This window comes from Triticum aestivum, chromosome 5B (assembly GCF_018294505.1).
Source record: "Triticum aestivum cultivar Chinese Spring chromosome 5B, IWGSC CS RefSeq v2.1, whole genome shotgun sequence".
Lineage (NCBI taxonomy): Eukaryota > Viridiplantae > Streptophyta > Magnoliopsida > Poales > Poaceae > Triticum > Triticum aestivum.
Window position 1 is genome coordinate 688822516 of NC_057807.1, and position 25363 is coordinate 688847878.

At 45.5% G+C, this 25363-nt stretch overlaps 1 non-coding gene and 1 pseudogene across 1 annotated transcript; one reads left to right on the plus strand and one right to left on the minus strand.

Moving 5' to 3' along the window:
- Positions 1 to 7345: 7345 nt before the first annotated feature.
- The window catches only part of LOC123115293 (protein NRT1/ PTR FAMILY 2.11-like), a 31267-nt pseudogene continuing 13249 nt past the window's right edge, over positions 7346 to 25363 (minus strand).
- Positions 8690 to 8762, plus strand: TRNAR-CCU (transfer RNA arginine (anticodon CCU)). Its single transcript has one exon. It is a non-coding gene; the product is annotated as a tRNA-Arg (tRNA).

The window sequence follows — 25363 nt, forward strand, 5'->3', positions numbered from 1 at the left end:
GCTGGTTCGTGCCCCTGTGGCATCGGGGGATACTGCCCTCACCTACGAGCAGCACAGATGTGGAGGGGTTGCGCCGTGTGTGATGTGTGGGAGTTGGAGGTGCCGCTTTGGCAGGAGCTATTCTGACCGGTGTGCCGGTGCGATGTCGCCGGGGTGCAGATGTCGGTCGCTGGCGACCAGTCTGTTAGTCGACTACGCCGCCGGGAGCAACCGCCGGTCCAGTCATAAACATGTTCCTGTCTCTATTTCTTCCTCTTAATTTCCGCCCGGTGTTGTCGATCGGAGGGGAGGCGACACCGGTAGAACACCGTGCAGGAGAGCTCCGGCACAAGTCGGCGGGAGCAGGAGGGATGCAAGAGCATGTCTTCAAGGACGAGAGGTTATTTGGCATGCACTTACCACTCCCACCTCGCATGCGCCGCCGCCCAAGGCCCCAGCCATCGCCACCATTGCGATGTTGCCATCGAGTCGATTTTCACCGTCGGCGGCGAGGTCTTGCTGGGTCCGCAGGAGCCACGGCGTCTTCAGCCTCCTGAACTGGCTACGCGTGCAGCAGCTGGGCGTGGTCGCTGCTATGCTCGAGGTGGTCGTATTCGTGTGAGTCACGCCCGAAGCCCTCTTTCACGCCCGCGGGCCTCCCTTCTCTTGAGTTGTCGCCGTTGTGCACATGGACACAACGTCTGCCGTTCTCTGCCGGTTGCTGGAGTTTTCCTCTACGCTTGCATGGCGGCCATGGTGCTCCAATCCCGAGTTTCCTGCGTCGCTACCTGGCCCGTGCAAGGTCCAAGCTGGGCGAGAAGGATGCCGGAGCCGGCCACAACCGTTCCTCTGTGTGCATGCGTCAACTCTGTTGGGTGTCGTCAACTTGCTTTCTGTTTGCTGCTGCTTGCTTACTGCTTTCTGTATTGTTATAGTTTTAAATTTGTGTTCATACATGCAATTAACTAATTATATTCATTTTCTGGTACACAGATCAATTTTGGCGATTATATTCATTTTCAGGTACAAAGATTAATTTTGATTATATTCATTTTCAGGTACAAACATTATTTGCAGTAGTACGTATAATGAGAAATATAAGGTCTACTTACTTGAGTATGAATAGTCAGATGGAGAAAACATAATATGTAATTGAAAAAAAAAACAGTATGTGATACACTGAATTTTCTTTTACGAGTTCCCTTTTGTACTCTATACTTATTTCTATGGTCCATGTTAGGATATCTCCTACAACTGGCCTGATTGTTACACAAATCTGAATTCCTAAAGGTCCACCGGGATTTTAATGTTGCTAAAGAAAGAGACAAGGATCAGTGTTACATATTACTTACAGTACATCCTATCATGAATAGGCATATATGCTTTTTACCTACCTTTTCCTTATGGACTATGCCGTAGTACATGACTATTTTCAGTTAGCGCTAGCAGAGGGAACACGCAGCAACTGTTGTCCATCTGTACAGCGGCACTGTTGATGGTAAATTGCGTGGACGCGGGCGTAGATGACGTTGTCACGCTTCATTTGTTCTCCATACTTAATTAGCTCCCTAGCTATTTGTGATGGTGAAATTTTTGTAATTTGAATTGTCATATGTGTTGAGATAGCTAGCAGGTACTATGTTTTGATCGACCCATTTGTTTGTCCAGTTGAATCGGTAAGTCCATTATAATGTGTGTAATTGGAAGAAGGTCGGTATCAGCCGGTACATGCATATGTTTTCTCATTTGATCGATCAAGCATCGTGCATGCATGTAGGAATAGTAGGGCATTTGAACATGCTTATTGATCTTGATAGGAACACTTTTCGCCTGTGATTTCTTACTTGGAAGAGCGTTGTATGGTAGTACATCCGGGTGTCCTGAAGCAGGCAACTTGTGATACTATGATTAGTTTGAAGCCATACATACTTGTTTCACAAAATACATGGTTCATCACTTTTATTTTCTTACTATTTGTTTCACTAATGGTGTATATTTTTTTTGGAACGTTTCCTAATGTATACATATGGAAGCTCGGTTCAAGCACAATTTGCCATCAGAATAGGTAGTCTCAAGTTTCTTTTGGTTTTGCCTTGCAAGATTTAATGACCAGAACTACTTCAGTACTTTATTTTGACTCACTACTTTTAAGAATATTGTTGAATGATACAAATTCGATGAAGATTGGCATGTTGGAATCAGTTTAATATGTGCTTCGGGAGAAGATTTCCAATAGGGTCTCTATTCATATATTTATACACTATTCCCCTAAAATTTGATTCGACATGCACTTCTTGGCTCTCAAATTAAGGTATGCATCTTTTATGCTTTCCAAAAGCAGTGGAAGAAGGAAAGAGTTCATGATGTGCTTTCTTTGGAGAACAAAGAGAATGCTACTCTCCATTTTGGATGGAGAAGTGGTAGTTCTTGCCGGGTACTTTAGGACTAATTAGCCAGTGGTTCAGGCCCCTACAAGATATGACATGATTGATGCATAACTGATTGTATCTTCATTACAAAGACATACCTCATCTATCTCACATGAAATCACAACAATGGAAGAAATAAACCAAATAAAATTAAACAAAACAAGAGTTCAAACCAAGCACATGAAACTAGATATGAAGATGAAAAACCAAACATTTCGTGACAAAAAACATACAATTAAACTTACATGAACCTGAACAACCGTTGGAAACACAACAACTAAAATTAAAAACCTCAAACTAACGTAACAACCAACCAATTAGCCAAATAATCAACACAAGGCCCTTTCTATCATCACATACAAAACTTCTATGTAGTGTCTAAATAATGTGTGTATCTTTATGAAAGATTTCAGAATGCGTACCAATATGATGTTCTCCCATACATACAACACAACATAAGAATAAAGTGAACAAACAACAAGTGAATACTCAATCAGATAAAGTTTAACAACATTGCGTACACAATTTCTCACATAATGTATCAATAGGCGCGGCGTGCCGCCGCGCGGGTATGGCTAGTAATATCCTAAGCTATCCTAACTTTTCTAATAATCACGATACTCAACAGATCGTTCGTCATCACTGCTCCATGGTCGTTAACACCAGCATCGTCGCCACTGATGTCGATCCGTTGGAGCGGATGATGCTAGCCTCATGCTTCATGAAGTGGTGGAGCTTTAGCACCCTAAACCGATCATACATGGCGATTTATGGCATGGGAGAGCATCTAGAAGACGACAAAGGAGCCCTGTGGGGTGTCTAGAAGTTAGTTGTTGATCCATCGGTCAGTCTTCAGTGCCTGGAGCACGATGTACGCACCCTACTGGGTGAGCGCGATGAAGTAGACAATCCCCGCTGATCATACCGGAATGATGTGCGTCAAACACTTCAGCTCCTCCACCTGTTGCGCCATGCATAACTGCCATGGTTCCGTCGACATCCTCCCATTGGCACAGAGAATGTTTTTTTAGAACGAAGACTCTTAGACGCGTTTGGCTTTAAATTAATAAAGCCCACAACAGGCAGCGTATCGGACATAGTGACGAAACAGACGACACGAGCACGGAGGCTCCCGGCTAGCTTAAACATAAGGTTTACGAGCGAAAGACCTGACCAAACGAAGTACGAAGCGAGTACATGGCACATAGCCAGAGCTTAGAGCACGCAGGCTCGCTCGATCGCGGGGCAAAAGGGCCACTATCAAGATGGAGACGTGGCGGGGGGCTCCCTAGCCAAAACGTAGAAGTAGCACAGACGGTCTTGAGCATGCTTCAGCTTGTCAGCATCCTTGCGCCTCGCCAACGGACTCCACTGCTGCAAGAAGAGGTTGCATTTATAGATGATGTTAGCCGGGTGCGTTGGGAAGATACCCTCGATCGCAAGTTTGTTCCTAGTGAGCCAAAGAGACCAAGCCAGGGCTCCGATACAGCTCCACAGCATGCGATTGTTGCCTCCTGAAGCAGAGGCGATGATACCCGCTAGATCTGAGGTCGATCGAGGGTTCCACGAGGTGTTAGCGACTGCGCGGACCGCGCTCCAAGCAAAGCAAGCTATCGGGCAGCGGAAGAAAACGTGGTTCGCATCTTCCGTGACGTTGCAAACCGCGCACGTACCCGTAAACGGGCCGTGTCGTTTGGCAACGTTGGCCGAGTTGGGCAGTCTATTGCGAAACAGCTGCCAGAAGAACACCTTAATCTTAAGCGGGAGGCTCGCGGTCCAAAGGCCTTTTGGCACTAGGAAGGCCTGGCTCTGGCACATCTTTCGGTACAAAGATTTGATCGAAAACTTGCCAGAAGGGGTAAGGGACCACGTCACGGTGTCCGCGGGCATGGAAAGCGACACCGGCGCGATGATATCAAGCAGCTCCGCTAGGTGGGCAAGTTCCGTTCCCGTTAACTCGCGCCGGAAACAGATCGCAGGGGGGAGGAGGCAAGCCCCGTGGCAACGCTCAAATCCGAGTTGACCGCCTGTACGTACAAGTCCTGGAAAGCGGACCAGAGGGGTTGGGATCCCCCCCAGTGATCCAACCAAAACTGTGCCGAACGGCCATTGCCAATGGAGAACTTGGCGCCCAGGGCGAAGGCTGGCCGAATCGCTTGAAGGTCATTCCAAAAGGGTGAACCCCTCGCCACACCTTCGAAAAAGTTCCCGGACGGGAAGTACTTTGCACGAAGCAGATTGACCCACAAGCCCGTCGCCCCCTACGACAGCTTTCAGATCCACTTACACATGAGTGCAATGTTGAGTATTCTGGTGTTCGTGATCCCTAGCCCTCCCTGGGCCTTTGGACGGCACACCGTATCCCAACGAACCATGTGGTATTTGCGCTTTGGTCCCGCTCCTTCCCAAAAGAAATGGAACCGGGGTGTGTCCATCTTGGCATGCACCCCTTCGGCCAAAAGGAAAAGCCCCATAGCGAATTGCGGCAACGAGGAGAGGCTCGAATTCGTGAGCACCAACCTAGCTGTGGAGGAGAGGAACTTTCCCCTCCATGGGCAAACCCGTCCACCCACCTTGGTCCAAAGCGGAGCCCAGCCGTCGATCGTAATGCGCTTAGCATCTAACGGAAGACCCAAATAAGTAAACAGAAGTTTGCCTAACTTGCAATTCAGCAGGTTCGCAACGCGCCTACTATCCTGCACCTCCATGCCCATAGACATGACTTCGCACTTGTGGAAGTCTATTTTAAGACCCGACATCAGTTCAAAGCTAATGAGCAGTGCTTTGACTGTAGCAATGCTGTGCAGGTCGGGTTGGAACAATAATAGCGTATCGTCCGCGTATTGCAAGTGAGAAATCCCCCCTGGGATGAGGTGTCCCAACACCCCTTTTATGTGGCCAGCCTCCGCGGCTTTCCGCAGCATGGCAGCCAGTGCGTCGGCGAAAAAGTTAAACAAGAGCGGTGACATGGGGTCACCTTGGCGCAAGCCACGCTTGTTCCTGAAGAAGTTCCCTACTTCTCCTTAACCGAGACGGCAGTTTGCCCCCTCCCCCGAGACCAATTGCATCACTCGATGAACCCATACAGGCGAAAAGCCCCTGCCGGAGAGGACTTGCCGAAGAAAATCCCAGTTGACGCGATCGTAAGCCTTCTCGAAATCTAATTTCAGGAGGATCAGCGGTTCGTGTGTGCGTCTAAGCTCGTGAAGGGTCTCTTGCAAGGCTAACGGACCCTCGAGGATGTTCCTACTGCGAATAAACGCCGACTGCGAGCGACTAATGATGCGATGGGCGATTGGCGAGAGCCTAGAGGCGCAGCCTTTTGCGCAAATTTTGAACGGGACATTAATGAGTGCAATGGGTCTGTACTGACGGATGTTGTCCGCGCCCGGTACTTTCAGAATGAGCGAGAGCACACCGTAGTTAAGCCTAGCAATGTCCACAGAGCCGCCCATAAAACCGTTGCACACGTCGAAAATAGGGCCACGTAGCAGTGACCAAAAATGCTTAAACATCGCCACCGGCCACCCATCCGGGCCTGGGGCCGTGTCGGTTTCATGCTACATAACGCGTTGTCGATTTCCTTAGGGAGGAATGCAAGCCCCGGCTCCTCGTTCTCGCTATCTAACACCCGCTGGGACGGCAGCCACACATCCGCACGCAGGCGCGCGCGTTGTGCCTCGTCCGTCCCCATCATACTTATGTAGAAGTCGTAGATGTGGTTGGAGATCTCCGATTGCTGAAGAAGGAGCCCCTGCTCCGTCTGCAGCCTTAGGATAGAGCATTTCCTGCGCCGGCCGTTCGCATAAGCTTGGAAATACTTAGTGTTCGCGTCCCCTTTGAGCGTCCACTTGAGGCCACCTTGACGCCTCCAATATTCCTCCTCGGCCCGCAGCAATGCTTCGACTTGCCCTTCCAAGTCGTAGCGCTGCACCCATTCTTGCTCCGAGAAAGGACGCGTGTCCGCTTGGGCATCAAGGAGGGCGATATCAGCCAGTAGCCTCGCCCTGAGGACCTTGGCATCACGCCTCTGGTTCGCGCCCCACCCCTTTAGGCTTGCGCGAAGGCGGGACCCCACCGTGATCCAGAGCTCCATCGGGCCACGTTGCTGGCCAGAGAGGTGGACAATTCGTAGTCATCTCTCCCTAAAGATTGCGTCAAAGTCAGGGAGCTCAAACCACGCGGTTTCGAAGAAGAAGCGCGGGCTGCGATGGATTCCATCTTCCCCAGAAGATAAGATTAAAGGCACATGGTCCGAACCGATCCTTGTTTCATCAAGGAGCAAGCACAAAGGGAACACTACTTCCCAGTCCGGAGACATGAAGGCACTATCCAGGACAGATCACACCGGGGCTAGTTGCTTGTTAGTCCAAGTATATCTCGCCCCAGTTCTAGCCACTTCCCTAAGTGTCATAGAAGCAATCGCGTTGTTGAACATGGCCACCCTTGACCAATTAATGTTGTCATTGTTCTTATCCGCACCCGAACGAATCAGGTTGAAATCCCCTCCCACCATGAGCGGGATCCGAGCTGCAGCTAGATCGAGCACCTTGGCTTCAAGTTCTCCCAAGAACTTAGCCGAACGGGAGTGATCTGTCGGTCCGTAGACTTGCACGATCGCGAGTTCGCGAAGCGACGCTCGCAGGCGGATTCTGGCCGCAATAAGGAAAGTACCGACCTCCCAGGTCAGCACCTCATAAGTGGCACTGCAAAAACCAAGCAACATGCCACCCGAGTGGCCGTGAGCTGGGATATGTTGCCACACAAAGCGCTCTAAGGGGTCTATAGCTAGGATATCTTGGTGCCCAAACTCTGATTGATCGTTTCCTGTGGCCCTACGATATCGATCGCCTGTTTTCTAATGTACTCCTTCAGCTGGGTGCGCCGCCTCGAATGGCCGAAGCCACGAATGTTCCAAATAAGCGCGCGCATTTAAATTACACGGTTCCGAAGGCGCACCCCCTGGAGGTGATCGCCTTAGCCACGCGCCTCACCTTGCCACAGCGAGGCGAGGGGGGAGCAGCAACCCCTGTTGTCGTGTCCCCATCGGGCTGGATTGCTGGCACCAGCGAGGGCTCAGCCTCCAGTGCCAGGCGTTCCGTGTGTTGAGCAGCCGCCGCTGCGAGCGCTGCCTGCGCCATCTCCTTAGCACGGATCAGCGAGATGAGCTCGGTCACCCCACCGTCACCCATCAGTTCCACCCCACTCTCTCCCAGAACCTCGCCCAAATGCTCGTCCGAAAAGAAATCTAGAATCGTAAAACGCGGCAAGGGATTACCTGAAGTTTCCAGGTTCTTCTGAGCTTGCAGTAGTTGGGCGCGCTGGAGAATGTCCTGGGGGGCCGGCATGACTGCCTTGTCTAGGCATGTGAAGTGGTTAGTGTATGCTGGCTTGGAGATGAGATTGATCCGATGCAAGGGTCAAACAACTCGACAACACCACGAGATCGCGGGAGGTGGCACTTTTGTGCGGCAGCGACAAGGACTTGGGTGAAGCTCTTGAAGACGACAGCGGGGCGTAGAGGTGCATGCCCATGAAGAAGACGACATATGCAAGAGTCACATGAGCATGGCAGGTAGGGTAGGCATGGCGAGCCCCAACGCCAAGTTGACGTTGCTCTGGAGGTAGATGATGATGGTGGTCGAGAGCATCATGGACGATGGTGAAGATGAAATAGTACTAGTTGAAGAAGCTGGTGATGCCGCGTCGACCATTAGTGGTGCGCGGGTTGAACTAGTCGGCCCCGAAGGCCAGGTTGCACGATTGAGTGCCACTAGCGCTTACGACCATGAGAAGGAGGACACCAGGAGTGTGGCGAACTGGGAGCTGGCGGGGCCCTCACACTGACGCTCTTTAGATGCGTTGCACGCCCGAGGGTAACGGGCATGGAGCGCGATGGCGAGGGTGAGGATGAACATGCCGATGAAGGAGGACATGGTAGTGGCGGCGATGGTAGTGTAGTGGCCGAGGTACGTGTTTCTGACATAGGCACCAAATACGATGGTGAGGTTGCTGGTGCCGAAGAATACGTTAAGGAGCCTGGTGGTGGTGACGCTCGGCACGTGGTACAGTCTCGTTAGGTAGACTAGCATGTTGGACAACGTCGCGGTCGTCCTAAGCTTCCTGAACGTCTCGTTTCCTGGGATAACAAATGCATATCTGCTTAGTTTTCCTAGTCCAAAATTAAATCCAAGGAAACTAACCTGTTCATCTTTTATGAATTCAGTCGCCACTTGCCAGAACAAGTCTATAGCACTTCGAATTAAAATGGGAACATATGAGCGCCTGTAGCTCAGTGGATAGAGCGTCCGTTTCCTAAGCGGAAGGCCGTAGGTTCGACCCCTACCTGGCGCGCAATTCCTGTTTGAGTCTACAACAATTTTTTTTGCGACTTGAGTCTACAACATTAATACATGAAACTGTAAACCCAACGTCACGCCCTGAAAGAAGGGAAACAGTATAATTTCCAAACACATATATACAGTTCGTTTTAAAAACAGAAGGTGACTACCACACAAAAAGTGTAACTAGCCCCAAAAAACTAAGAAGGAAAGAAAAAACTGTTGGGATAGTGAACTATCCCTTAGGAGAGTGGCGGCGGGACAACGGCGGCTTCGGCGTACGGTGACGGGCTGCGGGCTGCGGCGAGCCGACGGGGCGGCAGCGAGACGCAAGACGTCGCGGCGGCGAGGCGCGAGACACGGCAGCGGATCCGGCGGCGGCGGCGCGGATCGGCGGGGCTAGGGTTTTCGGGTGTGTGGGGGGGGGGGGGGGGGGGGGGGGGGGGGGAGGGGCTGGCGGCTCGGGCCTCCCGGCTTATTAGGCCGGCAGGGCCAGGAGTCCGGGGCGGACACGACCCGGTAGGTCGGTTCGTTTTTTCTTTTTTAAATAATTCCGTGTAGAAAAACAAATAAAATAAATACTAAACTGACTCCAAAAATCCTGAATTAAATTTTCACCGTCCTCTAAAAATAAGGTGGACAAGGTGAACTTTTATTTGGGACTCTAATGCAATTTTGAAAAATGCATTTTTTCCTAATTCAAATAAAATAGCAATAAAACTCCAAATAAAATTCTTATTTGATTTTAATATTTTTCCTCCAATTTATCTTTGTTTTGGAGAAGTCATTTTATCTCCTCTCTTTTATTTTTATATTGGAAATATACGGAGGGAAAATAATTAAAACCAAATGATCCCTTTTTCAAAATTTGAGAAAACTCAAATATTCAAATAATGAAATCCCCAACTCTCTCCACGGGTCCTTTAGTTGCTTAGAATTTCTAGGATCAACCAAAATGCATGAAAATATGCTATGCAATGATGATCTAATATATAACATTCCAAATTGAAAATTTGGGATGTTATATGAGTACTGCTCACCCCTCCACCGATCGAGCTATGAGTTGCGGCTACCATCGCCGCCGCCACCATGAGCTAGGCCTGAGCCTTCTCTCTGGAAATTAATGAATTGTTGGATTTGCTATACTATTTTGAATGCTAATTGATTGTCTTTTGCACACTCTAGCATGTCCATAATTTGGCGTATCCTAACTAACTAAAAAAGCGTTGATTAAAAAACACTCCAAATTTGACCATGATTTTTTCCTAACGAAGCATATTTTCTTGCTAGCAGATGTAAGAACATTAGGAATGGGCCATGAATGGGCCAGGCCCCAGGCAGCCTAGGAACGAAGGAACTGGGCCTCACGCCCCAGGCCGCGGTACAAATACAAACACAGATGTCTGCCAGCTAATTTGATAGACTTTGTGGAGACTCATGCGACCGGGCTTCGTATTTCATGCGCAGCTCGATGGATAAGGAACTATCTTGTCGTGTGCCTGTCCACTCTGTGGCCTTTTGCCTCTTTAGTTTCAGAAAGTTCTAGAACCTTCCTTGAACCAGGTTTCTCTTTTTCCTTCTATTTTATTACCTTTTGTTTTTATTTTTTATTTGTATTTTTGTTTTTCTTTAATAAGAGTCATGATTAAACTCGTGAAGTTTTCCAAATTTGTGAACATTTTCAAAATTCACACTATATTTTTAAAATTTTCTGGATATTTCTAAACTTCATGATCTTTGTTAGATATATGGCAACAATTTAGAATCAATGAAAATTTTCTGAAATCCGAGAACATTTTTCAAATTCACAAACATCTTTTGTATTTGTGAACATTTGTTTAATTGATGAACAGTTTTTGAATTTTGTGAAAAAACAAGGAGTTTTAAACATTTCAGAAAGGCGCGTTTTTTGAACTTCAAAACATAATTTGAAGGTCAAGTAGATTTTTTTAAAAGTTAAACATTGTCTGAAACTTATGAACCATTTTAAAATTTGTGAACAATTTATACAATTCATATTTTTTCTTTAAATTTATAATATTTATTGTCGGATTTGGGTTCATGAACATTTTTAAAATTTAACACACTTAAAAATAGAAAAAAAGAAAAAAAGGAAAAAAGAAAAAAATGAACAAGGAGATTTCCCCATGTGTTTCGGGGAACAAGGAGAGGAACTAATTAATCAATGGGTACTTGGACGGCTCCTGCAAAGGTCACTTTTTTGGCCTAAGAGCGCGCTAAGTGGTGCACCCAACAGCCACCACGTTTCGCGATGTGGACGTATCCTTGAGATTTTATTTTTCTTTTCTTTTTGCACATGTTTTCAAGTTTTATTTATTTTTTCAAAAAAAAGTGCTAGTTGTTTTTTGGCTTTTTAGTTTTTTGCTTGGTTTTTTCTAGGTTTTGGTGGAATCTTTTACTTGGTATTTTTTGGGGATGCAACTCTTTCCCGTGAGAAGAAAAGTTGTGCTTCCAAAAAATAAAAAAACCACAATCTGTGCTTCCTAAAGAAGCACAACAATACTTTGTGGAAGGAAAATGCACTGTTATGTTTTTACCGAAAAAAGGGAAAAGCACAACATGTGCTTCTGCGAGATGCAGGGTCTATCACTACTAGGGAAAACCTTAGTAGTAGCGCTTGAAATATGCATAGCAGTAGCGTTGGTACCAACGCTATTGCTATCACGCTACAGATAACATGTAGCCGTAGCGTTGTTTGACCAGCGCTACTGCTATACCTAGTTGGCAGTAACACGGGTGTTTGAAAAGCGCTGCTGATAGTAGTAAGTAGCAGTAACGTTTCTTTTGAAAGCACCACTGCTTATTTTTCCTGCATTTTTAAATTGCAGCTTATTTTTGCTGTATTTGTATAGGATTTTTATACAATATTTTCATCATATGATTTTATCACCATGATTAGTTACTATATACAACAGTGTGTGAAATGAATGTTGTTAGTATATACAACAGTGTGTGAAATGAATATATCAACATTCATTTCACACACTGTTGTATATACTAACTAATCATCATAATAGTCATTACCACCGGTCATAGTCATAGTGTAGCACATCATTATCTTCAAACTCATTCTAGCTAGCTAATCACTACCAACACTAGGTACGGTAGCTATCTAATCACCACCAACACTAGCTAATAATAATCATCATAGTCATTATCACCAACACTAGCGATTTAATCATCATAGTCATAGTGTAGCACATTATCATCTTCAAACTCATTCTAGCTAAATAATCACTCATGCTGAGCATAGAACATGTATAACACTCCTACTTCATCATATTGGAGAATGCAGATGAATCCGTCTCCTAATTGTGGGCTGCGCTTCTGATTGCTGCCTCCATAGTACTTCTCTGCGATCATTCACAATTTTGTTTCAGTCGTTGACTATTAAGGCATGCTTTCTTTTAGAAATCCTGAATGCGCTGATGTGCATTGTAGGATGTCTTGGTCGTATGCTAATCATGAAGATGAGACCTTTAGCCTCAATCCACTGAGGCACAACTATCATCGGGAGTCCCTGTTGAAGAACATCATAGTAACATACTTTGCAATGAAGTTTAGCTTAAAAAATAATGTGTGCAAAAGATGCACAGAGGAAAAATAGTAAAAATCTTACCATCTTTCTTAAATAGATGTGACCGTAGTTCAGTATGAACACTATTGGTCGCACATTTTCAGTACTAAGATTTTCAAATCCAGGAAAATAATTTGTCTTCACAGTATGAAGATCCTCAAGCCATGAAACATAATGACTTATCTCCTCGTAGTTTAGTTCAGCCCCGGGACAGTAGTAGGTCATGTCTACCAAGCGCCGGACATGTTTTCTTGAATGAAAATAAGCTGTCAATAGAAATTAGTTGTCAACTATTTTTGAATAAATAATATCTAAGAAATAAATATGGTTGAGAAACTCACATAATGGTAGAATTGGAGGCGTCTGCACATCGACCCAGATGTCTATATTACCTTCAATTTCATCTTCTGAACAAATATCAAAGTTGATAACCATATTAGGCTCAAAGGCATAAGCCTTGCATAGTGCTCTCCAATCTTTGCATTCAAAATAGGAGTAGGTGTCTGCATTGTATAATTTTGCGGCAAAAATATAACCATGCTCGGTCCTCAAGTGAACTTTCTTTACCTCCATACTTTCCATAGTACTAAAACCAATCTTATCCAAGACATAGTTTCTTGCATGACAGGGGATATGCTAGTAGAATTATAAAAAAAATAAAATTATAAGTTAAAGCAAAAAAAGCAGAAGTAGCAGAAATCATGCTTAACTACAAAAAAATATTTGTCGTTGTGACTTACTGTATCCACTTCGAAGTTCTCATCCAGCACGATGCTGAAGCGCCAACCACCAACTAGGTGAGGCCTGTCGCACATGCCGAGCTCGTATTCACAATATTCGCACATACCAAATTTCCTTTCATCGTCAGACATTTCCTATATATGTTCATATTTGAAACATTGAAAAATCAGTCGAGGGCAATTACTTGGGTGTAGAGGAAGTAGAGGTTCATAATTCAAAGATTAAACTTGTACAATTCAATATATGTAGAGCAAGTAGATCATTATTATTCAGCACGGGTTGACTATCGGTCCGTCGAGTCTCTTTTTTTTAAACTCTCAGCTCACGTGGTGTATATATTCGACCGTTGGTGATGGTCGCTCCTCCCTTCATCTCTGAGTGCATTCAAACTAAATTCTAGCACACGGAAATCAAGGAGAAGCGACCCCCACGACAACAGTCGGTATTATTCTTCTCTCACATATGGTGGACACACTCCCTCACTCATTTTTTGATTGTCATGTATGGGGCCTCGACAGACTTAAAGTCAACCCGAAATATCGTTTAATTATCTTTCTAGAAATTCCAGGCCACTCGATATTTCCTACATATTCTAGCACAAGTCATGCTAGAATTCACGGAAAAATCCGGCATGACCTTTGCTAAAAATGACATATCGAGCTCCTGAAATTTTCCGCAACAGAAATTAATCAACACTCCGGCAAAACATAGGCCACTCGGAGGTGTAACCTGCAAACATGGCTGGCCACTTGGGCATTCAAAGTAGGAGTAGTTTTCCAATTTGAGCATTCAATAAGCAAAACCAAATTGTAAATTAAATAAGTATTAAAATTAACATGCATTCAATAAGAAAACTAAATCATCTCTTTCGTCCGTACATCGTCGAATATTATCACTAATACATCTCGAATAGTATTGTACATATAACATCACTAATATAGCTAAAAACCTAGCGAACGACGGGTATCGGCGTGGGCGATGGACACCCAAAAAGAAGGAACCATCACAGGATCATAGCTCCAGTGAGATCCCTAAAGAACCTGCCAGATATTGGAGAACCTTCCCTCCAACGCAACCATGTAGCGACGGACGTGCTCGTCCTCCTCGCTGACACAATGACGTACCACCTCCACGGGGTCCGCAAGCCTCCACACCATCACTGGCCCACGCGACCGCCACCAAAAAGGTTCTGGTTAACAACGGGTTGGCTCCTCACCAAGCTGTGCCGCCCGGAAGGTAACACCTCCCAGTACCAGCCCGGCAGAGCCCAGTCCCGGACATGGCCCCTCTAATCAAGCAGGTGTCCTCCGCCAAGTCGACGACGAGGATGCGTGATCGGCATCGTCGACGTCGATGCGGGAATAAATGTTTTAACTAAAAAAATAACAACAAATTTGACATGTTGAACATGGTTCGATCATAACTAGGGTTCATACTACATTATTCTAAGATTAAACACCTAAAATACCTAAATTATATTAAGTACACCTAATTAAAAACCTACATTTTGAACATGGTTCGATCATAACTAGCTAGGGTTCATACTACATTATTCTAAAATTAAACACCTAAGATTAAACACCTAAGATCATAACCTACTACATTATTCTAAGATTTAACCTAAAATTTTCAACTAGCTAGGGTTCAAAATTAACAAGGGACGAGGAGGGAGGAGGAGTACCTCTCGGTGGAGGACGACCGACGCGGGGTGGGGGGGGGCTGCGGGGGACGAGGGCCGGCATTGGAGGTCGGCCGGCGGGGGAGGAGGCCGGCGCGGGGGAGGGTGACCAGCAGGGAGGAGAGCCAACGCGGGCGAGGGCGGACGGCGGGAGAAGACCGGCGCGGGGAACAGCGGCAACGACGGCACACGGTGAAGGCGCGCTAGTGACACTAGTAGAAAACAGGGCATATGTTTGGGCCACATGAGCCCATTAGTCCCGGTTCAGTTACGAACCAGGACCGTGAGGCCAGGGGGCTGCCGGGCCTCGTGGGGGCATTGGTCCCGATTCGTCCGCGCCCTTTGGTCCCGGTTGGTGGGACGAACCGGGACCAATGGGCCTCGCTCCTGGACCACCACCATTGGTCCCGGTTGGTGGCTTGAACCGGGACCAAAGGCTGCCCTTTAGTCCCGGTTCATGCCATGAACCGGGACCAATGCGATGCCTATATATACCCCCTCGCGTAAGACCAGAGCACACTGCTCTGTTTTTTCTGGCCGGCGAGGGGAGAGAGCTTTGTGGTGCTCTCGCTCACCTCCTATGCACAGGAGGTGTTCGCTGGAATGCCCGGGCCACACTACTTAAGCTTTCTCCTCTCCAAGCTCGACCTCCAAACTCCATTTTCCTCAATATTTGTCTAGGTTTAGCGGTCTGTCACGTCCCGTCCCTGTCTTCACCGCCGTCGATCACCCGCGCCTATCTCGTCGCCAGAACCACCGTGGTGAGCTTCTTGTTCTTGTCTTCTTTTTGAAAGGAAAAAAAATTCTTACTTGTATGTTTAGATAGATACTTGTATAATTTTCTTACTTTTATTATTGATTCTTATTATTTACACTACTAGGGAAAATCCTAGTAGTAGCGCGGGTTTTGTGCCCACTAGTAGCACGGGAGATCGCACTACTAATAAGGCGCTACAGCTATTACTTAGCAGTAGCACGTGCGTACACGCGCTACTGCTAAGACACATAGCCGCAGCGTGTGTTCTCTCCCGCTACTGCTAATCTAGCTAGTGCCAACGTGTTTACTATCCTTCGCTACTAGTATTTTTTTATTTTTTTTATTTTGAGTGTATTTATAAGACGTTATACAAATTTTGGTACAATACCAATTATGAGGTTTATATCATTATGTCCATAACAGTGTGTCAAATGAAGGTGATTAGGTTCAAGTGGAGGCAATATGTGGTGCATGTCAAAAGTATACTACTAATCCAAACTTGATCTAGTTTGGACTAGTAGTTCTTTCGATGTGCACCACATGTTGCCTCCACTTGAATCTAATCCGTCAGCACATGCTATTTAATCATCATCATAGTCATAACACCAAGAGTAGTTATTTAATCATCATAGTCATAGTGTAGCACATCATCATGTTCAAACTCATTCTATCTAGCTAATCACCACCAACACTAACTGCGGTAGCTATCTAATCACCATCAACACTAGCTACGGTAGCTATCTAATCACCACCAACACTAGCTAATAATATTAATCATAATAGTCATTACCACCAACACTAGCTATTTAATCATCATAGTCATAGTGTAGCACATCATCATCTTCAAACTCATTTCTAGCTAGCTAATCACTCCTGCTGCTCTCTCTTAGGTAAAATAACATAAAACATGTGTAGCACTCCTGCTTCATCAAGTTGGAGCATGCAGCTGAACCTGTCTCCTAATCGTGGGCTGCGCTTCTGATTGCTGCCCCCTAGTACTTCTCTGCGATCGTTCACAATTTTGCCCCAGTCTTTCACTATTAAGCATTCCTCACTATTAGAAATCATGAATGCACTAAAGTGCATTGTAGGATATCTTGGACGTAAGCTAACAATTCTCATGTGACCTTTAGTCTCGATCCAATGAGGCACAACATTCAGCGGGAGTCCCTGTTGAAGAACATCATATAGTAAAATACCTAGCAATGAAGTTTAGCTTAAAAAATAATGTATGCAAAAGATGCACTGAGGACAAATAGTAAAAATCTTACCGTATTTCCTAAATAGATGTGACCGTAGTTCAGTACGAACACTATTGGTCACACATTTTGAGTACTAAGATTTTGAAGTCCAGAAAAATAATTTGTCTTGACAGTATTAAGATCCTCAAGCCATGAAACATAATGACTTATCTCCTCGCAGTTTAGTTCAGGCCCGGGACTATAGTAGGTCCTGTCTACCAAGCGCTGGACATGTTTGCTTGAATGGAAATAAGCTGTCAATAGAAATTAGTTGTCAACTATTTTTGAATAAACAATATCAAAGACATAAATATGGTTGAGAAACTCACATAATGGTAGAACTGGAGGCGTCTGCACATCGACCTAGATGTCGATATTACCTTCAATATCATCTTCTGGACGAATATCAAAGGTGATAACCATAGCAAGCTCAAATGCATAAGTCTTGCATAGTGCTTGCCAAGTTTTGATCCAAAATAGGTATTTAGGTATCTGCATTGTGTAATTTTATGTGGAAAATACAACCATGCTCGGTCTTCAAGTAAACTCTCTGTACCTCCATAGTAGTTTTCATAGGACTGAATCCTATCTGATCCAATACAAAAACTCTTGCATGGCAGGGGATACACTAGTAGAATAGTAAATAAATTAAATTATAAGTTGAAGCAAATGAAGCAGATATCATGCTTAATTACGAAAAAAGACTTGTCGTTGTGACTTACTGTATCCACTTCGAAGTTCTCGTCCAGCTTGATGCTGAAGCGCCTATCATCATCTAGGAAGATTCTGTCGCATATGCCGCGCTCGTCTTCGCAGTACTTGCAAATACCGAAATCCTTTTCGTTGTCAGACATTTCCTATGTTCATAGTTAAAACATTAATTGAAAATCAATTGAAGACAACTATTAGGATACTCAACACACAAATCCAGGGCACTCAATATTTCTTACATATTCTAGCACAAGTCATGCCAAAATTCATGGAAAAATTCTGCATGACCTTTGCTAAAATATGACATATCGAGCGCATGAAATTTTCCGGAACGGAAATGAATCAACACTCCGGCAAAACATAGGCCACTCGGAGGTGTAACCTGCAAACATGACCGGCCACTTGAGCAAGCACGTATCCTATTTGATCAACACAAGATATACATTTTAGAATATCTTATAGGACTCATATTGACATGAGCATTCAATAAGCAAAACCAAATCGTAAAATAAATAAGTATTCAAATTAGCATGCATTCAATAAGCAAAAGTAAATCATCTCTTGCGTCCGTACATTGTCGAATATTATTACTAGTACATACCGAATAGTATCATACATATAACATCACTAATACAACTAAAACCCTAGCGAACGACGGGTATCGGCGTGGGTGGTGGACACCCAAAGAGAAGGAACCATCACAAGATCATAACTCCAGTGAGATCCCTGGAGAACCTGCCAGGTATTGGAGAACTTGTGATCCAACGCAAACAAGTAGCGACAGACGTGCGCGTCCTCCTCACTGACACGGTGACGTACCACCTCCGCGGGGTCCTCAAGCCTCTCGACCATCACTGGCCCACGCGACAGCCACCAAAGAAGGTCCGGGTCAATGACGGGCTGACTCCTCACCAAGCTGCATCCCCTGGTAGGTAGCGCCTCCTAGTACCAGCCCGGCGGAGCCCAGTCCCGGACATGGCCCATCTGGTCAATCAGGTGTCCTCCACCAGGTCGACGGCGAGGATGCGAGATAGGCATCGTCGATGTCGATGCGGGAAAATTGCTTTAACTAAAAAAATAACAACAAATGTGACATGTTCAACTAGTTCTATTAATTCAACTAGTTCATACTAAAAATAAACTTACCATAAATAAAAATAAACTAGTGCCTAATCAGTACCTAGTTCTTACTAACTAATTAGTACCTAGGAACTACTGCCCGAATTACCATCTAATTTGATGAACCTAGGGGTGGAAAGTGGTAGAGGATATTCCAATTATCCAACTTAAAAGTGAAATAAGTGGTCCAATTTTACTCGTTTTATGATTAATTTTAGAAATTATTATGCATTACAATAGTTTTTATTCATCATCTGAAAACATCCGAGCCGCATCCGTATTTGATAACATCTGCATCTAATTCGTTTCCACCCATAGATGAAGAATCCTAGGCAGAGGTAGGGGAGGGGGAGGAGCGGGTGTGCTCACCTCGGGTGCCTACAGCGAGGGAGGAGCAGGCGGCGTCGAGGTCGGGGTCAGGGGCGGCGTCGAGGCCGGAGGCGGCGTCAAGGTTGGGGCCGGGGGCGGTGTCAAATCCGGGGTTGGGGGCGGCATCGAGGGTGTGTGGAGAGCGACGAGAGAGTACGCGGCGGCCGACGGGCGATGGCGGTGGCGACATCGGAGGAGTTGGATTTAGGGGAAGTGGCCATGGGGAAGAATGAAACCGCGCGGTTAAGTCAGAAGTAGTAGTACCGCGTTCTAGGAAGTGCGCTACAGCTAAGTTAGCTACATCGCATTCCCCGATACGCGCTACTGCTACCCCTTTCTCTTTTTTCCCTTATTTATTTCTTTTTATTTATATTTTATTTTTTCCTTTCATCTTTTTCTATTCTTTCATTTTTATTTACTTTTCTATTTGCTTTTCATTTATTTGATTTCCTTTAGTAGTAGCGCCTTTCAGCTTAAACGCGCTGCTACAAAGCAAGTAGTGGTAGCGCGGTTCAAAGTAGATCGCTACTACTATGTGTAGCATATCGGCTAAGCCGTGAGAATTTTAGTAGCAGCGCATTTACCTTCAGGCGCGCTACTGCTACAACTGTATCTGTAGCACCGTTTACACCAGCGCGCAACTGCTAATTAGCACCAGCGTGCTTTTTTGACACGCGCTACTGCTAAAGTTTTATGTATAAGGTTTTCCCTAGTAGTGTTAGTGCGATGGTTTTGGTATCCGCCCCCGTCGGCCCTCGTCCTGTCTATGATTCAGATGTGGTATATATTATCTTTATAACTATTTGGTTCATTTATTGTTTATGACAATTATACCGACCAACGTGACATAGCTTTTATTTATCTAGGAATTATGTGAACCGAAAATTCCAACCGACCCTATTGTCGAGAGGTTAAATTTAGTTGAAGAAGAAAACAATTTCTTGAAGGAAAAAATAAAAAAAATGAAGGAGGAGAAGATGATATTGGAGTTGCATGTTGCGGATGTCGTCGATAAAAAGATGGATGCAATGCGCTTGAAGATTATAAAGATTAGAAAATATGCCATTCATACCGAGGCTTGGTATCATTATGCCGTTGGATCAATTGTTACCTTGGTTGCGATTATAATCACATTTGTTTTCGCATTGAAATGTTTTACATAATTTTAATGTATGGTTTAATTAATTAGATGCTCTGGAGAGCTATATGTTGTTCAACGAGAACTATGTATGTACTTTGGTTTTAATGTGATGATGAACTTATATTAATTTGGTCACTTAATTATCTATTCATGATGTTCTCTAATGGTTTTTGACACACTTAATTTTATATAATGTACACAGATGAACTGGCAATGGAGACACACCTTTGAGTACATTAAGGGCGTGTTTGGTTTCGTGGCTCGCACCTGGCTCGTACCCGCCATGCATTTTCCTCGCTGTTTGGTACGCTGCATGCCTCCCTGGGCCAGGCCCGACGGATGCAAAAAGAGGCTCCCAGCCAGGCCGAGTGGAAACGCAGGTTTCGGGCGTTTCCGCGAGCCTGCATCCGCGACTGCACCCACGCGAGAAAAGGGCCCGGGCTTGTCTGTCAGCCGCCTCCATTCGCGGCGCTGTCCTCACTCATCTCCTCTCTCCCGCGACTCTGGATCTCGCCGCCCCTTCACCTTTGTCCGCATCACCGGCGCGCATCCTCATCTCCGGCGGATGTAGAGATTTCCTCCTCTCTCCCTCCACCATCTGTCCGCATCCTTCGCTTTCCCGTTCCATCCCCAGCTCTCTGGCGCTCGCGCTGCTCGGATGCGTGAGCAGATTGGAGCGGCGGCCTTCCGTTCAGGGATGAGAAGGAAGGCAAGACGAGGCATGTTCGCATGTCTGGGAAGGTCCACGGACGGGATGATGGCTGGCACTGATGCGTGCTTATCCCGTAGCCTCCACTCTTCTCTTTTTTATTTAGTCTGAGATCTGTCCCCAACCTCATTTCCTCCTATGGATTTGGGTTGTTTATATATTACGTGGCTATTTATCAGCATGGATTAGGCTGCGATATATCCCAAGCTCATCTTCCCCCAGGATTAGAGATGGCTGGTGATTAGCATTTAAGCTGAGATTTGTGCGATCTGTTCCTTCACAAATAATTTCTACATCATTTTTATGTAAATAGGTGTGGCACCATTGCTTATATTCTTAGCTAAATTTACCCAACAAAGTTCTGAAGATACTCCCACTGCTTCAAAGAAGACTGTCACCGTTCCAACATGCACGCACAAGCATCTATATTCAAATCACACATTTATCATATTGTTTGGCCTTATGCAGCCTACCAAACAAAAACTAAGGCGAGCCTGGGCCATATCATGCGATACACCAAACACACATCTTAACTCCTCCTTGCACCAGCTCAACCAGGCCGGTCCCAGCCAAGCTCGTGCATGCGATGCAGCCTAGGTGTGCCCAGGGAACCAAACATGCCCTAAGGGTGTGCATGATTTTATCGAAGTGGCTGAGGCAAACAAGCAGAATGGTTTTATGTGTTGTCCATGCCCTATTAGTGAGAATACGAAGTCTTAATCTAAACGGAAAACCCTTTACATCCACCTTCTTGAGAAGGGTTTCATGCCACACTATAATGTTTGGACCAAGCACGAAGAAATAGGGGTTATGATGGAAGACAGCAAAGAAGAAGAGGACGATGACAACTATATGCCCCCTGAATACGGTGATGCTGCAACGGGGGAAGCTGTTGAAGATCAAGAGGAACCAGACGATGTGCCCGGTGATGATCTCCGCCGGGTCATTGTTGATGCAAGGAGTTAGTGCGAAAGTGAAAAGGAGAAGGTGAACTTCGATCACACGCTAGAGGATCACAAAAAAGGTTTGTATCCCAGTTGCGAAGATGGCAACACAAAGCTCGGTACCCTACTGGAATTGCTGCAGTGGAAGGCAGAGAATGATGTGCCTGACAAAGGATTTAAGAAGCTACTGAAAATATTGAAGAAGAAGCTCCCAAAGGATAACGAATTGCCCGACAGTACATATGCAGCAAAGAAGGTTGTATGCCCTCTAGGATTGGAGGTGCAGAGGATACATGCATGCCCTAATGACTGCATCCTGTACCGTGGTGCGTACGAGGATTTGAACGCATGCCCGGTATGCGGTGCATTGTGGTATAAGATCAGACGAGATGACCCTGGTGATGTTGACGATGAGCGCCCCCGGAAGAGGGTTCCTGCCAAGGTGATGTGGTATGCTCCTATAATACCACGGTTGAAATGCCTGTTCAGAAACAAAGAGCATGCCAAGTTGATGCGATGGCACATAGATGACCGTAAGAAAGACGGGAAGTTGAGAGCACCCTCTGATGGGTCGCAGTGGAGAAAAATTGAGAGAAAGTACTGGGAGGAGTTTTGCAGGTGATGCAAGGAACGTGTGGTTTGGTTTAAGCGCAGATGGCATTAATCCTTTCGGGGAGCAGAGAAGCAATCACAGCACCTGCCCGTGACCCTATGTATCTATAACCTTCCTCCTTGGCTTTGCATGAAGCAGAAGTTCATTATGATGCCAATTCACATCCAAGGCCCTAAGAAACCCAGCAAGGACATTGATGTGTACCTAAGGCCATTAGTTGAAGAACTTTTACAGCTGTGGATTGGAAACGATGTACGTGCATGGGATGAGCACAAACAGGAGGAATTTGACCTGCATGCGTTGCTGTTTGTCACCATCAATGATTGGCCTGCTCTCAGTAACCTTTCAGGACAGGCAAATAAGGGATACCACACATGCACGCACTGTTTAGATGACACCCAAAGTATATACCTGGACAAAAGCAGGAAGAATGTTTACCGGGGGCATCATCAATTCCTTCCGACCAACCATCAATGTCGAAAGAAAGGCAAGCACTTCAAAGGCGAGGCAGATCACCGGAAGAAGCCCGCCATGCGTACCGGTGATCACGTACTTGCTATGGTCATTGATTCAAAAGTAATCTTCGGAAAGGGTCCCGGTGGACTATCTATTCCGAAAAATGCTGAGGGACAAACACCCATGTGGAAGAAGAAATCTATATTTTGGGACCTACCCTACTGGAAAGACCTAGAGGTCCGCTCATCAATCAACGTGATGCATGTGACGAAGAACCTTTGCGTGAACCTGCTAGGCTTCTTGGGAGTGTATGGGAAGACAAAAGATACACCGGAGGCACGGGAGGACCTGCAATGTTTGCATGAAAAAGATGGCATGCTTCCAAAGCAGTATGAAGGTCCTGCCAGCTACGCTCTTACCAAAGAAGAGAAGGAAATGTTCTTTGAATGCCTGCTCAGTATGAAGGTCCCGTCTGGCTACTCGTCGAATATAAAGGGAATAATAAATATGCCAGAGAAAAAGTTCCAGAACCTAAAGTCTCATGACTGCCATGTGATTATGACACAACTGCTTCCGGTTGCATTGAGGGGGCTTCTACCGGAAAACGTTCGATTAGCCATTGTGAAGCTATGTTCATTCCTCAATGCAATCTCTCAGAAGGTGATTGATACGTCTCCAACGTATCTATAATTTTTGATTGTTCCATGCTATTATATTACATCTTTTGGATGTTTATGGGCTTTATTTTATACATTATTATCATTTTTGGGACTAACCTACTAACCGTAGGCCCAGCCCGTATTGCTATTTTTTTGCCTATTTCAGTATTTCGAAGAAAAGGAATATCAAATGGAGTCCAAACGGAATGAAACCTTCGGGAGCATGATTTTTGGAACGAACGTGATCCAGAGAACGTGGAGTGCAAGTCAAGAAACAACCGGAGCCTCCACGAGATAGGGGGGCGCCCTCCCCCCGTAGGGCGCCCCCCTATCTCGTGGGCCCCTCGGGAGTCCACCGACGTACTTCTTCCTCCTATATAAGTCTACATACCCCGAAAACATCCAGGAGCCACCTGAAGAAATATTTCCGCCACCGTAACCTTCTGTATCCGCGAGATCCCATCTTGGAGCCCTCGTCGGCGTTCTGCCAGAGGGGGAATCCACCATGGATGGCTTCTACATCAACATCCTTGCCCCTCCTATGAGTTGTGAGTAGTTTACCACAGACCTACGGGTCCATAGTTATTAGCTAGATGGCTTCTTCTCTCTTTTTGGATCTCAATACAATGTTCTTCCCCTCTCTTGTGAAGAACTATTCGATGTAATCTCTTTTTGCGGTGTGTTTGTCAAGATCCGATGAATTGTGGGTTTATGATCAGATTTATCTATGGATAATAATTGAATCTTCTCTGAATTCTTTTATATGATTGAATTATCTTTGCAAGTCTCTTCGAATTATCGGTTTGGTTTGGCCTACTAGATTGATCTTTCTTGCCATGAGAGAAGTGCTTAGCTTTGGGTTCAATCTTGCGGTGTTCTTACCCAGTGATAGAAAGGGTTGCAAGACACGTATTGTATTGTTTCCATCGAGGATAACAAGATGGGGTTTATATCATATTGCTTGAGTTTATCCCTCTACATCATGCCATCTTGCTTAATGCGTTACTCTGTTCTTATGAACTTAATACTCTAGATGCATGCTGGATAGCGGTCGATGTGTGGAGTAATAGTAGTAGATGCAGGCAGGAGTCGGTCTACTTGTTATGGATGTGATGCCTATATACATGATCATGCCTACATAACGTCATAATTATTCGCTTTTCTATCAATTGCTTGACAGTAATTTGTTCACCCACCGTAAAACTTATGCTCTCGAGAGAAGCCTCTAGTGAAACCTATGGCCCCTGGGTCTATCTCTTATCAGATTTGTTTCCAATCTACTTTTATTTGCATCTTTATTTTCTACATCTATATTATAAAATACCAAAAATATATTTATCTTATCATACTATCTCTATCAGATCTCACTTTCGCAAAGTGGCCGTGAAGGGATTGACAACCCCTTTATCGCTTTGGTTGCGAGTTCTTTGTTTGTTTGTGTAGGTTCGTGGGACTTGTTGAGGAGCCTCCTACTGGATTGATACCTTGGTCCTCAAAAACTGAGGGAAATACTTACGCTACCGTGCTGCATCACCCTCTCCTCTTCGAGGAAAACCAACGCAAGCTCAAGACGTAGCAAGAAGGATTTCTGGCGCTGTTGCCGGGGGGGTCTTCGCTCAAGTCCAGACATACCAAGTACCCATCACAAACTCATCTCCCTCGCATTTACATTATTTGCCGTTTGCCTCTCGTTTTCCTCTCCCCCACTTCACCCTTGCCGTTTTATTCGCCCTCTCTTTCCCAATCTTCTTCTCTCTTCTCCGTTTGCCGTTTTCTGTTTAATTGTGTGTTGGATTACTTGTTGCCATGGCACAAGATAATACCAAGTCGTGTGATTTCTCGAATACCAATAATAATGATTTCCTTAGTACTCCAATT